Source organism: Lactuca sativa, chromosome 2 (genome assembly GCF_002870075.4).
Source record: "Lactuca sativa cultivar Salinas chromosome 2, Lsat_Salinas_v11, whole genome shotgun sequence".
Classification (NCBI taxonomy): Eukaryota; Viridiplantae; Streptophyta; class Magnoliopsida; order Asterales; family Asteraceae; genus Lactuca; species Lactuca sativa.
The window spans coordinates 228,228,528-228,243,501 of NC_056624.2; the positions used below are offsets into that span (position 1 = coordinate 228,228,528).

At 37.2% G+C, this 14,974-nt stretch overlaps 1 long non-coding RNA gene across 2 annotated transcripts; it reads left to right on the plus strand.

The window, feature by feature from the left end:
- The first annotated feature begins 12,285 nt into the window (after positions 1-12,285).
- Positions 12,286-13,784, plus strand: LOC128132128 (uncharacterized). Of its 2 annotated transcripts, none has more exons than XR_008230062.1 (3): positions 12,286-12,465; positions 12,815-12,883; positions 13,635-13,784. It is a non-coding gene; the product is annotated as an uncharacterized LOC128132128 (long non-coding RNA). The 2 variants fall into 2 exon arrangements; XR_008230063.1 differs by having other exon boundaries at positions 12,286-12,461.
- Positions 13,785-14,974: the final 1,190 nt, after the last annotated feature.

Consider the following 14,974-nt stretch of genomic DNA (forward strand, 5'->3'; position numbering starts at 1 on the left):
ATTTTGCATAATTCCACCATGAAAAATGTGAAGTTTGAAGCTTCTTCTCGCACAGTATTATATAAGCGTCAAGTTTTTGATATCCAATTCTTAACCTAATATGCACTCATATTTACTAATTACTATAGATCAACAACGACTTATTATTATTTCATAATGATTTTAGAAAAATATTTGGTAAAATAGTTTTACAATTATTTGTAATTTATTTTTATATTATTGACAAAAAGAGAATTAAACAAGGGCATTTATATCATTTGGCATAAATACATTCTAAATTATTTACAAATCAAACAAGATTATGAGAAAAACGTATTAAGGGGGTCTTTGGATAGGGAAAAAATAGGTTGATTATTGCTTATTATATATATATATATCTTATTTCTTGTTAGAAATTTAATGGTAGGATAGTTTTTAAACATAAGAGTTATTGAAATCGGCTCTGGCTAGCTAGATCCTATTGAAATCTTTAACGTTTGTTTCTTGTTAAATAGTTTTTTTAATTTCAAAAAACCGACATTGAAAAAAATGGAGATAATCAAGAAAGAAAGAACCATAGTTGTGTTGGTTTTTTTGCATTCCCAAAAATAGAGAATCAAGAAACCAAAAAAAACGAAATTGTCCTTCTTACCCCTTCTCCACATTCACACTTTTTTTACTAGGTGTGTGCTATTTGTGTTTGTACAAATTGTCCCCACTTTTCGGTTCAAGATTTGGTGGCAAGCTAAGAAGAAAGTTTTACAAGTCTTATCACCTTTGGTCTCTCTCTCTCTCTCTCTCTCTCTCTCTCTCTCTCTTTTGCATATGTTTCTCATGATCGTGATTATATCAGGATAAAGATGATGATGGTAACAAAAACAATGGTGATGTGATGAAAATCACAATTAAAAGTTCTTGGGCTACAAAAATACACTAAATTCCCAATATTTCAACGATTTGACAAAAATACTTAAACTTTATTTTCTTGACATTAAAATCCTAATTCATGATTTGACAAGAAATTGTTAAACTTTATTTTTTTAACAGTAAAGACCAAATTACCGGCTAATCGGAAAAAAAGACAAACGTATCAAAAACTGTCTGTAGTTAGGATTTTACTGTCAAAAAACTAAAGTTTATGACTTTCTTATCAAATCGATAAAAATATTGAAACTTTTATGTATATATATCCTAGTTTAATCAATTTACAAATCAAAATGACATTTTTCTACTTTCAAGAGTAGGTTTTTCAAATCATTTTTTATGAAGCTGATTGAATCCAATTTCAATAACAAATTTTCTGAACCGGTAGTAACTAATCATATCGAACAAAACCATACCAGTTTTGGGAAAACCAATTGGCTTATAAACCAGTTTATGTTATTTTTTTTCTAACAACTTTGTATGTCTAATTTTATGTAATATATTATTGGGTTGGGGCTAGATGTGGCAAAAATTGACCCGACACGAAATAAACGGGGTTGGGTAAGATATTTCAACCCGTTTAAATAAACGGGTTGACACGACACGACACGAAAATTAAATGGATAAGGTTAGGGTTGAGAATTTCAACTCGAATATGACTCGAAAATGACCCGTTTATTTATATGCAAGTTTTTTGAATTATTTAAATAAACTAGAAAGATACAAAACCAAAACCATAAGTAAAAGAGAACCTTCGAATTGAATTGTTTTGTAATGTTGAAATGACTTAGCCGTCTAGATCAAGACTTCATTTCAGTTTTTCCATTCTCTCCCAAACTACCGAGTCTCTTTCACCACTCTCACATCCTCGTGACCTTGTCATCCGCCTCCCCAAGTCTCACTCTTTTAATTTTGTCATCTGAACTTGCTACGACTTCATCTATTCTGCCTCCAAACTATTAGTTTTTCCTTTCCGCCTACCCAACTCCTACTCTTTCAACATGCTCAATCTTTTAACCTCACATGACACAACATATTTCAAGGTATAGCCCTAACCCGAAACCCGACACGAACTCGACACGAAAATAAACGGGTTGACACGACAAGACACGTTAATTAAACGGGTCGGGTTAGGGTCAAGCACTTTCAACCCGTTTAGTGTTTCGACACGACACGAACCCGACACGACATGACACGATTTCCACCTCTAGTTATAGTGTCTAAAATATTCCTATAGTATTTTAATTATAGGTTTGATTCTAGAGCTTCTTGGTATACGAAGTTGATAAGTTTTTAGACTTATTGTTATTGTATAGTATCATAAAATTAGAGGTGGCAAAAATTGACACGACACGAAACCCGACACGAAATAAACGGGTTTGGGTAAGATATTTCAACCCATTTAAATAAACGGGTTGACACGACACGACACAAAAATTAAACGGGTAAGGTTAGGGTTGAGAATTTCAACTCGAATATGACTCGAAAACGACCCATTTATTTATATGCAAGTTTTTTGAATTATTTAAATAAACTAGAAAGATTCAAAACCAAAACCATAAGTAAAAGAAAACTTTCAAATTGAGTCGTTTTGTAATGTTGAAATGACTTAGCCGTCTAGATCAAGAGTTAATTTCAATTTTTCTATTCTTTCCCAAACTACCCAGTCTCTTTCACCACTCTCACATCCTCACGACCTTGTCATCTTGCTCCCCAACTCCTACTCTTTTAATTTTGTCATCTGAACTTGCTATGAATTTATCTATTCTGCCTCCAAACTATTAGGTTTTCCTTTCTGCTTACCCAACTCCTACTCTTTCAACATGCTCAATCTTTTAACCTCACATGACACGACATATTTCAAGGTATAGCCCTAACCCGAAACCCGACACGAACTCGACAAGAATATAAACGGGTTGACACGACATGACACGTTAATTAAATGGGTCGGAGTAGGGTCAAACACTTTCAACCCGTTTAGTGTTTCGACACGACACGAACCCGACACGACACGATACGATTGCCACCTCTAGTTGGGGCTAGAAATCATATTTTCGACAATTTGCAAATCCTCTCTACTTATAATTCTTTTAGATTTTTTTAAATATGTTTTATATGAATGTTTAAATAATATATCAATATTAAACTTTATTTATAGGAAATTAAAATTCAAGAATTTCGATATATCAACATTTTTATAATATATATAGCATTTAATAATTGAATTTTTAATATTAAAAGGAAAAATGAAAGAAAGAGTGCATCAGATTTCCACTACGCGGCAAAAACACCAAACGGTATGGTGTTCACTTTCCTCCTCGAACTACCAAGTTAGCCCAAGATACAATGTAGTATATATATATATATATATATATATATATATATATATATATATATATATATATATATATATATATATATATATATATATATATATATATATATATATATAACGAGAGAGAGAGAGTTTGCTTCAAATATTTTAACTAATTATTACCATGGGTGGCAGACGTTTCGTGGAAACATCCGGAGATGGGTGGTCGAAAATTCGTAGGCAAGAAAATCAAGGGCAGAAGAATGCAATTACTACGTACTATGTTGCAGGGTTCCCCGACGGGACCTGTAAAAAGGATCTACATGAAGTCTTTGATAGGCTGGGGCAAATAGCTGATATCTATATTAGGGGGAAGAAGAACCGATGTAAGCAAAACTTCGCTTTCATCAGATATGGTGGAGTCATCGACACGTCTGGGATGGAATTGAAGATGAATGGGGTAAGATTCCGTGGTGTAACCCTACTCGCCAATCTTGCCAAGTATCAGAAAGAGGGACCCAACTGCAAGCAGATCCCCAGGGGAAAACCAAAAGTCTCGGATGCGGCCCCGAAGAATAATTTCAGAAGCAGGGATTCTAGAACCTTTGCGCAAGTAGCTGCAGGTGTAAATGTAGCTCAGCAAGGTAATTCCCCTCCTATATTTCTTAATGCCAAAACAGCCATGAGTGAATGGTCCAAGAAAACCGTACTGATCGGAGAAGCTCTAAGCCTTGATCACATTGCCAACTTACCGGAACATACGTTCTCGTACGAAAACACAAAGTACCTTGGAGGCCTCAAGATAGGTATTAAATTTGGTTCATCTAAGGAAGCTAGTGAATTTCTAGAAGACAGATCAAGATGGCACGAATGGTTTAAGTGGCTGAACATGAACATGAATACTGATGTGCAATACGAAAGGCTGGCGTGGCTAAAGATAACAGGCGTTCCCCTCAGATACTGGGACACAGATAATTTTTCCAAGATTGCATGCAGATTTGGGAAGGTTGTTATTCCATTCGAGAACCTGTATGACAGAAAAGACCTATCTATGGGAAAGGTGGGGGTAATAACTTCAGCGAAGAATTGGATAAATGAAGTGGTTAGAATCCAGGTCGAAGGTACGGAGTACGGAGTTGGGGTCGTCGAAGATACAGTCGACTGGTCTCCGTTCAATTCTTGCCAATTCGAGAAATCGGAAGATGGGTTAGAATCGGAAGGTGGCGATAACGATAGCGAAGATGATGGGGTTTCTGATACTTGGATCCCGGAAGAAGAGAATGATCTAGAGGAAGGAGAATTCCGGTGCGATGATGAACCTGAAACTTGGACGAAGAAGACAAACAGGCGGGTTGAAGTTGGCAACCAGCCGGCGATTGTTGAGAATCCAAAAGATGCAACAGTCGAGCTTAATGGCGTAATCCCCCAGGAAGGAGCCAATTTGGGGGGTTTAAATGAATCGGTTGGAATGCCCCACGTGATGAATGAGATACAGGCCTCAGTATTAGAAGTCGCCAGGCTAAGGTCGGATCCGGGTGTTGTGGAACTGGACCCTGACCCAAAAAATGTTGGGCTTTTAGACAATTCTAGCCCTATCAAAAGTTTCTCATCAGCCCCAAACAATTCTAAGGCTCCTAATTCCAATTCTAATTCATCGTCCTATCCTAAGAACTGCAGTACAGAGCCTAAGTGTAAAAGGAGGAAACGAAGGAGAGGTAGTCGTTCCCCCTTAAACGGTGTTGTATCTTCGAGAGCCAACGTTCCAACACAAAATTCACAAGAACCTATGTCTTCTAATGAGGAGGTACAGCTGGATCTCAACAGAGAACCGTTGCTATCTGGTTCATCTGAGGGGTCGGTCGAGACCTCATCCAACGAGATTATTCAAACGGTGGCAATTGGGTCTGAGTTAGGCTTTCAGATGGAGGTCGACAACCCCATCTTAACTGAACTAGTAGGAGGCACGGGAGAATACACGATTCCAAAATGAACTTTCTATCGCTGAATGTAAGAGGTGTGGGTGAAAGGGCAAAAACAGGCTGGGTAAGAAGGCTGAAAAGGCAACATAAGGCGACTTTCATTGGGTTACAGGAAACGCAGATATCGAACTCTTCAAAGATAGACGTTATCGGATGTTGGGATTCGAATGAATTCGACTACGAAAGTGTCGATGCTAGTGGACGATCTGGTGGAATTATCTCGATTTGGGATACTGCTGTGTTTCAACGGACTGATGTTATCAAGAATCGCCACTACTTGGTTGTATCTGGGAAATATATGGGCTCTCCTGAGAATGCTATTCTGAACATTGTGAATATATATGGTCCTCAGTCAATCTCGAAGAAAAAGAAGATATGGGCTGAATTGCTTAACATAATAAATCATAAAGCAGGAATGTGGGTGGTGTTTGGTGATTTTAACGTAGTAAGACATCAAAGTGAAAGACGTAATTCTCAATATTGCCCCTATAGTACTAATGATTTCAATAGATTTATACAGGAGGCCAACTTAAAAGATTACAACATGGGAGGTGAAAGATTCACATATATGAGTAGGGTTGATGCCAAACTGAGCAAATTGGACAGATTCTTAACGTGCCCAGATTATTTGCAAATGTTCCCTCTTAGCCACGTAACTGCTCATCCTCGAGAGCTATCTGATCATAGTCCTGTTACCCTCCTATCTAAGGAAGCTGACTTTGGGCCTATTCCTTTCAAGCTCTTCAATTCTTGGCTATATAAAGACGGTTTTGATCACTTGGTGAGTGATGCATGGTCATGTTTTAGTGGGTATGGGGCGCCTGACGCATACCTTGCTGCTAAACTTAGATTCTTAAAAGGAAAAATCAAAAATTGGAGGAATGAGGGTGATCAAAAAGAGAGGCAGGAAGTTAATGTTGCCAAGGAGGTGGTTAAAGAAATAGAAAAAGCTGCGGAATACAGATCCCTATCCTTGAATGAACAGACTATTCGGGCGGATGCGATAAAAAAGATAATGGAGTGGGAACGCCTGCATGCTCTTGATCTCAAACAGAAAGCGCGCATCAAATGGTCTATTGACGGAGATGAGAATAGTAAGTTCTTTCATGGATATATTAATAGCAAAAATCGAAGGAATATTATACACGGTCTCATGATTAACGGGCGGTGGACGACGGGGGTCAATGAAATAAAGGAGGAAGCATATAGGTTCTTTCAGGATAAATTCAAGGAGGTTTATACGGTACGACCCAAATTTAACAACACAAATTTCAATTCAATCTCTATGATGGAGGCAATTAGAATTGAGTCCCCCTTTTCCTCTGAAGAAATTAAGGTTGTGGTGTGGGATTGTGGTTGTGATAAAGCCCCAGGTCCGGACGGATATACCTTCAAATTTATGAAAAAATTCTGGGGCACGATCAAAGAAGATGTGATGAAGTTTGTAAATCACTTTGAGGAATATGGCTCACTGGCTAGGGGATGTAATTCCTCTTTCATCACTCTAGCTCCTAAGATCAAGGACCCTCTCGGTCTAAATGATTACCGCCCCATAAGTCTGATTGGCTGCTTAAGTAAAATAATAAGCAAACTGTTATCAAACAGGTTGAAGAAGGTTATTGGGAAACTGATCGGCGATATGCAATCGGCTTATGTTGAAGGAAGGTGCATTTTAGAGGGTCCTCTTATGGTCAACGAGGTGTGTTCATGGGCAAAAAGAGAACATAAAAAAATCCTCCTTTTCAAAGTAGACTTCGATAAAGCTTTCGACTCGGTGAATTGGGAGTTTCTTGATTCAACTATGGAGCAAATGGGTTTTGGTAGTAAATGGAGGTCGTGGATTCGTGGCTGCCTGAATTCGTCCTGGGCGTCGGTAATCGTAAATGGATCGCCAACAAAAGAATTCCCTATTTCTAAAGGAGTTCGTCAAGGGGACCCGCTTGCTCCTTACTTATTCATCATTGCTATGGAAGGTTTGAGTGTGGCCATTAGGACGGCGTGCGACAAAGGAATATTCAAAGGAGTTAAAATCCCAGGTAATGGTCCAATCCTGTCTCATCTCTTCTACGCGGATGATGCCCTGTTTATCAGGGAGTGGTCAAAAACAAACCTAAAGAACCTGGCACGTATTCTTAGATGTTTCCACATATCTTCGGGACTCAAAGTCAACTTTTACAAATTGAAAGTTTTCGGAATTGGAGTGGATCCAGTGGAAACTTCGAACTGGGCCAATCTTCTTGGGTGTGTATCAGGCGATCTACCATTTGACTACCTTGGGGTGCCGGTGGGGGCCAACATGAATCTTAAAAAACACTGGAAGCCCATAATCAAGAAATTTCAGTCTAAGCTCTCATTATGGAAGGCTAAATCATTATCGTTTGGAGGAAGGCTCACACTAATTAAATCGGTTCTAGGAAATCTGCCTATCTATTTCTTGTCCTTATTTCGGGCTCCTATAGGTGTTATAAAGGAACTGGAAAAGATAAGACGTTCCTTCCTATGGGGAGGGGGTGAAGATAAAAGGAAAATTCATTGGGTTTCCTGGGACAAAGTCCTCGCAGCCAAAGAAGATGGAGGACTTGGAGTGGGTTCCATTCAAGCCTTAAATATTGGTTTGCTTGTAAAATGGTGGTGGAGGTTAAACAATGAACCTAACTCTCTGTGGGCTAGAGTAATCACTGGCATTCACAAGTTAGCGAACAAACCGATTGAGTATCTATCTGTACAAAGATACGGTGGTGTTTGGAATAATATTGCCAGCATTAGAAAGTTCCTGGGGGGGCTTGGGATTGCAATACATGATCTATTCAACATTAAAATCATGTCAGGGCATAATACCCTGTTTTGGTATGACCATTGGATTGGCTCTAGCAACCTAAAAACGAGATATCCTGACCTATTCGATTTGGAATCAAAGAAAAGGTGCACTGTTGCGGACAGGATTGGTGATCGGAATCAAAACTGGAAGTGGAGATCCAGGCCTGCAGCTCGGGGGTTGGATTATGTAGTTCTCAGTCTAAGTAATGAAGTCGCTAATATTCAATTAAACCCGGGACTGGATCAATGGAGATGCAAACTTTCATCAGATGGCAAGTTCTCTATGGCCGTCATCCGTCAACTTGTGGATAAGCTGAAAACCGGCAACCTATTTGTTCCGAAGATTATTTGGAACAAAATTGTTCCCATTAAGGTGCTTTGTCTGGTATGGAGAGCTGCACAACAACGTATACCAACTGCTATGGCCTTGGAACGCAGGGGTATTTTTGTCAACTCGCAAATATGCAGTTCATGTATTGGAAACTCTGAATGCGCAGACCATGTGCTGATCAATTGTCCGTTTGCGATCAAGATTAGAAGCTGCATCTGGAGATGGTGTGGAATTGCTGGCGATCATGAGTCCGTAAAAACAATCTGTGAACTGATAGATTTTGCAAGCAAGTGGGGGAGGAATAAGAAGGAAAGGAAACGGTTCGTTGTAATATGTTATGGCATGATTTGGAACTTATGGAGATTCAGGAACAAAAGGCTATTCCATTGTGAGAGTACTTCAGTCCAAAATGGTGTGGAGTGTATTAAGGCCATGACATTCGTTTGGGTAAAACATAGAAGTAGAAATGGTATGTGTAGTTGGGAGGATTGGGGAATATCTCCATTTTATGATGTATAATTCTGCTCTTATTTATATGTCTTTTCATTGGGCTCTCTTCTAGTTTCTTGCTTGGAGAGAGTTCCTTTCTTTAATAAAATTTTGCTGTTTCCAAAAAAAAAACTAATTATTGTGCGAATATCGTATGCTATGAGAATAATAAAGAAAATATATTGTTTAATAATATAAATACGTTCAATCTTACATAATTATTTTCATTAACACACAATGTCACTAATTAAATCGTCTATAAGGTTATTATACACTTACTATTATTATTCTCATTTCTGTCAGAATGTTGTCAGAATGTTTTATTGGGTCGTATGCTGTCAGAATAAAAATGAGTGAAAAACGATGTGTGAGAACAAAAAAAAATAGCAAAAATGAATAAAAATGACGATATTTTTGTAAGGTTGAACGTATCCGTGTATATATATATATATATATATATATATATATATATATATATATATATATATATATATATATATATATATATATATATATATATATATATATATATATATATATATATATAATTTTTGCAGGTTTAACATTATATTTTATTTTAGCAAATAAAACCCATCTGTTTTGAAAGAAATTGTTATTACCGACCACTATGAGGTCCTATTTTGCGATTTAAAAGGTGTTAAGGGACATTATATATGAAATAACTTATTATGTTTGAAGATGATGTACTCTGGTTTTGACTGTTATACATGTACAATAAAACTAAATGAAAAGTCTTTTTAGAAAATTGATTTGATAGTAAACAAAATGTTTAATAATAAGTAAATCTCACTTTTAATTTCCGTTAAACGAAATATGAGTTAAGAGCGGATTTTTTATTTCGAAAGTAAATGACTTTAGTTGAACAAATAAAATATAAAGATTAAACTATAAAAATAACACAAATATAATACATTTTATACATGTCGCCTAAAAGTGTTCCAACGATTTCAACATTTTATCAACTGCGTGCTACCAATTCAAAGTGACCAACAACGGTAAACCATTTGGTCACCAAAAAGCATGGAAAGTTTGCCGTCAAGGTCCAAAATGGGTCCTAAATCCGGAGACATTGCATTCGAACTCGACCACCGGCTTCAACAAAAGAGCAAGAACTTCTGAATCGGACACGGGTTTTGGGTTAAACCTCAATGATGACGTCGATGTTGCCGAGGGAGACGGTCCACCTGAAGTCCAACTCCGTCGACCACCGGGAAAGGACAAAGCAAAACGGGCGGCGTCTTCAAGCGGGAAAGCAACCGCAACTAGCGACGACGGGTTTGTGGAATCAATAGATAAAACTTTAAGTTTTCTAGAAAAAAAAATACGAATCCACGGAGGAAGCTCGTCGACAAAAAATCGCTCTTACCGATCTACAAATCATAAACTCGAAGCCCCTACCAGATCTCAACCCCGAAAATCTCGCGACATTTATCAAAATCCAACAACGTGTCCGTGCTAAGTATACGGATTAGGTTCTAATATTTATGTTTTAGTTGTTGTGTGTTTTTTTTAAGTAAATTATGATAAATAAGTAATTTAGGATTTTTTTTTTATCGTTTAAGTATTTTAGGAAAAATAAGTAATTTAGGATTTTTTTTTTATTGTTAGTTTTTTAAATATTATAGGATTTAAGTTTGTGTGTTTAAAAATTAATGCAATGTTTTTTAAGTAATGTAGATTTTAAATTTATGTTTTTTAAATTAATGTAAAATATTTTTAATTAATATTTATGTTTTTGTTTTTGTTTAATAATTATTTTTTGAATTATTCTGATGTAAAACAAATAGAAAAAAAAAAGAAAAAATGATGTAGAGTAGTGACCAATTCCAAAAGATAGTAGGATGGTGGTGGGTTTATAGTGGATGTGATGTAGCGTTGATATGCCATCACTATTTAAGTAGGTTGGGTATGACCATCCTCCTTAACCTAACAGTATAAAAGATCTTATCATGTTGGTAATGTGCATAAGACCACGTGGGTCATTTAAGAACCCTATCATTACTTAGGAAGTCATGCTGCTCATATCGGAGACACCACCCAATCACTTTTAGACAACACTTCACAAACGGTCCCTATGGATTTTTAAAATTTGGGTTATAAACCTTAACTTTAAAAACTTTACAGAATCTTCATGTGATTTTTTCATTTCGATTGTAGTTGGTCTTTCATCCGTCTAAAATGAGTTTTATATTCTTTTTTAATTTATTTTAAATTTTCCTTAAATGATTTTAATATAAAAAAATAGAAAAAAAAAATACTATTTTTAACCTAAACCCTCCAATCTCGTCCTCTAATGTAAGGGATGTAGTGCGTGAGGTCGGGCCCTCATTTCAGACGTCGGATCCTGGTCTTTCATGCAAGTATCACAAATACGACTAACATCCTATATAGTATAGTGAGAAGACTTACCTCACACTTGAATATACCACAAATTGTACAAACCTAAAACCGGTGCTACAACTCACCTATGTAAACACCCAAGGTGAAACCTTAGTCTACACCCTAAAGCCAACAATTTGACCAAAAGTCAACAGTCAATGTTAACACCAACTGACCTCCACGTCGTCGTCAACTATTGGCCACGTCGTGGCAGCTTCACGACAAAGCAATCACGACCAGATTGTAACGCCCGCAAATCTGGGCTAGTCAAATTAGAGGCAATAGGGGTCGAAAACGACTTTTCAACAAAAGATTATTTAGAATAAATAATCTTAATCAAGTTGTAGAGTATGTTACAAGGTTTTCGTACATATAAAGAACGCCGAAAACCGAGTTATAACGAAGAAGTTATGACCCGTTGAAGTTTCGCGACGGAACCGGCACGATACTGAGAAGCGTAAATAGTGAATCTACGATAGAGCGAGATTTAGCCTTAGCGATCTAAACGAAAGTCGTAGAATATGTTAAACTAAGAACATCGATAAAAAGAACGCCCAAATCTGACTTCGTATGAGGAAGTTATGATTTTTTCTAAGATTTAGCATAGCAGTGCACAGCCCGAAATCTGAATTTTAGATCGGTCGATTTTTAGCCGACGGGATCTAAATGAAAGTTGTAGTACTCGTAAATACCAACGCGTGGATATAAATAACGTCAAAAACGGAGTTCGTATGAACGAGTTACAAATTATAATAGCATATTTACGTATTAAAATAAAGTATAAATCATATATACGTACACATATATATACATATGTATATATCATTAGAAAGGTATCGACGATGCGGTCATTATAAGACTAATGTTGAGTTCTTTCGACATTAGTTTAGTGCAAATATCATTAAATCTATTTAAAATAGTATTATAAAGGGGTGTTTAGCTGTTTATATAACTATAAGGTCATTAAGTAATTATGGAGGGTAGTTTTTGTAAATTCAATTACTATAAATAAGAGGCTTGGGCTCTCATATTTCTTGCACCATTCTCTTGATTCAAGAGTCTTTCTCTCCTTATCCCCCGAGCATTTCGGTCCCTCGTGATTCGACTTCTCTTTCTGTAGTTTTAGTATAGTAAGGTGAGCGCTGAAGCGCTGCACGAATCTTTCTTAGAAAGATTCAGCGACGAAGTTCTGCCCCTGCAGAGCCCGACTCCTAGCTAAAATCCCCTTGTAAGTAAGTTATGCTTACCCTATTTTAAATATATTTTATATTTAAAATTAGTATTGTTATTATAAATTTATAATAAATATTTGAGCTATTATTATGACTTATATAAGTGTCGTTATAATATCTTTTTAACTACTCGCGGTACGGGGAATCTGGTTTAAAGGGCCGCATAGGGTTGTTGGATTTCAGAAGTGCTATATGCCAAAATAGTCCTGCCCTCCGGTGTTTTATGTTTGGCCCCTGTCTGTACATAGTGGTTGGAAAGTATTGTTTAAACGCTTATATAATAATAATAATAAGACTAATAATTAGTCACGGTAAATATTAGACTAAAATCTAGTGGTAATAATACTAGGTTTCGTCGAAGGAAATTATTTTAAAGTAAACGAAGCGCTGTCCGAGTACCGAGTCACCACCTTCTCAAGTGAGTGCATGGTCTCTTTCATCTTACACATAGATATGAAGTATTTTAATATAAATTACGTGTTATGTGTGCATATTGTCTGAATACTTGTTGTCTATGCTGGTGAAAGATTTTTATACATGTTTTAAATGATGTAAATTGTATAAAGTATTTTATATCTACAAAATATGTTGGGTAAAACATGGGTAGATGAATGATGATGGATAAAAGCTGAAATAGAGGAACATTAGTAGTACGGACCTAGTTCCCTATAGGTATACATTGGCAGCAGTGGACCTAGTACCCTATAGATGAGCACTGGCAGCTGTGCCACAACCCGTAGATGATTTAGATCTACGGTAAACGTCCTAGCAGCTGCGCTCTAAGGATAGTATCGGCAGTTGCGCCTAATAGGGAGCCTTATGACCATGACAGTAGCGTTAAAAGGTCAATACCGGCAGAAGCGCCTCATAGGAAATGTCCCAATTCTGGCAGTTGTGCCTAAGTGACAAGATTAGCAGCTGCGCTTGACCAAAGTGTCATTGGCAACAATGGACTTCATGTTGTTTCCTTAGGATGATCCTTAGGAATGAATGAATGAGAAATAGCTGATTCTTGGGGTAGATCCTTAAGAATAAAGAAGATAATGGGGATGGGTAATTGGGTTGATTATTTGATTGTTTAAACATAATAATTATATTATTGTGGGTTGAAAACCCTATGTACTCACCAGGTTTCCCAACCTGACCCACTCAGTTTATTTATATCACAGGTGTTGATATGAAGTGACATTACACTGAGAGATTTAAAGAGATGTAGATCACTAGTGTAAATAATTGTAAGTTCTGTTTATGCTTATGTTTCTGTATTAACGATGACATCCCAAACGTTTTAAAATGAAATAAATACGTTTCTTCGAAAATGTTTTAATAACGTATTTACCATGTTTTTCTGGGAACAAATTCCGCAACATTTTTATAAAATGAAGTACTCTGACTTTTATAAAGCATAAACAACATCGGTCTTTTCTGGCCGTGAAAATGGGGATGTCACAGTTGGTATCAGAGCATTAGTTTAAGCGAACTAGGAATATGGATTTATTTCTAGACTTAAACTTAGAATGCTAAGCGATGATTGTGAGGTGTGAGCACTAGCTTATTTTAGGAATTGTGCCTAAAATGCTTTTATGTGCTAAATGCTTGTGCCTGATATGCTGTTATTCGTTCGGATCTATGGTTTGTTGCCGACCGGATCTGGAAACCTTATGTGTTTAGGATTCTAAGCGTTTAACTACGATATTAGAACTAGCATATAAACGTTTCGGAGTGATAAGAATGATTTAAACGTCAATCCTAAGTAAAGGTCTAGATTCACCTTATTCGGCGTATAGATCAAGATGGCAAGAACCCGTAGCGGAAACGTGAATGCAAATGGGAACCGAGATCAACCCCCAGCGATTGAGCAAATACCGGTTGTGGTAGCCGCTGCTGAGCCAATAACGATGGCAGGAGTGCAAGCGATGATCCAAGCAATGTTGGATCGTCAAATGGAGGAAACCAGACGTTTGCTCCAGCAAAATCGAGAGGAAACGACTATTCAGATCGAACAGCCCAAGTTGAACGAAGGGCAGACTGAGGAAGGAAACTACAGTGGGACTGTTGGTCAAGTCAACCCACCAATAGTTCGACAAAACAACCAAGATGACGAAGTTGAGAGGAATGGATGCAAGTACAAGGATTTTCTGACTTGCAAGCCATCGACTTTCACTGGAAAGGAGGATCCGATCGAGGTCATGGATTGGATCTCGGAGATGGAATTAGCTTTCATGACGTGCGGTTGCAAGGGAAAACAACAGACCACGTTTGCAGTGCGTCAGTTTCGAGGAGGCGCTGTACGATGGTGGAATACCTTGGGAAAGACGCTGAGCCCCAATGAGCCCCTGCAACTGACATGGGCAGAATTTTTGGTGCATTTCAAACGTAGGTACTGCTCAGCCCAAAATCTGCTCGAGCTAGAAAACCACTTCCTTACCTTAAAGAAAGGAAGCATGTCTATTGATGAATACACCAATAACTTCACAGAGAAGATGGAGTTCGCCTTACGTCTTGTTCC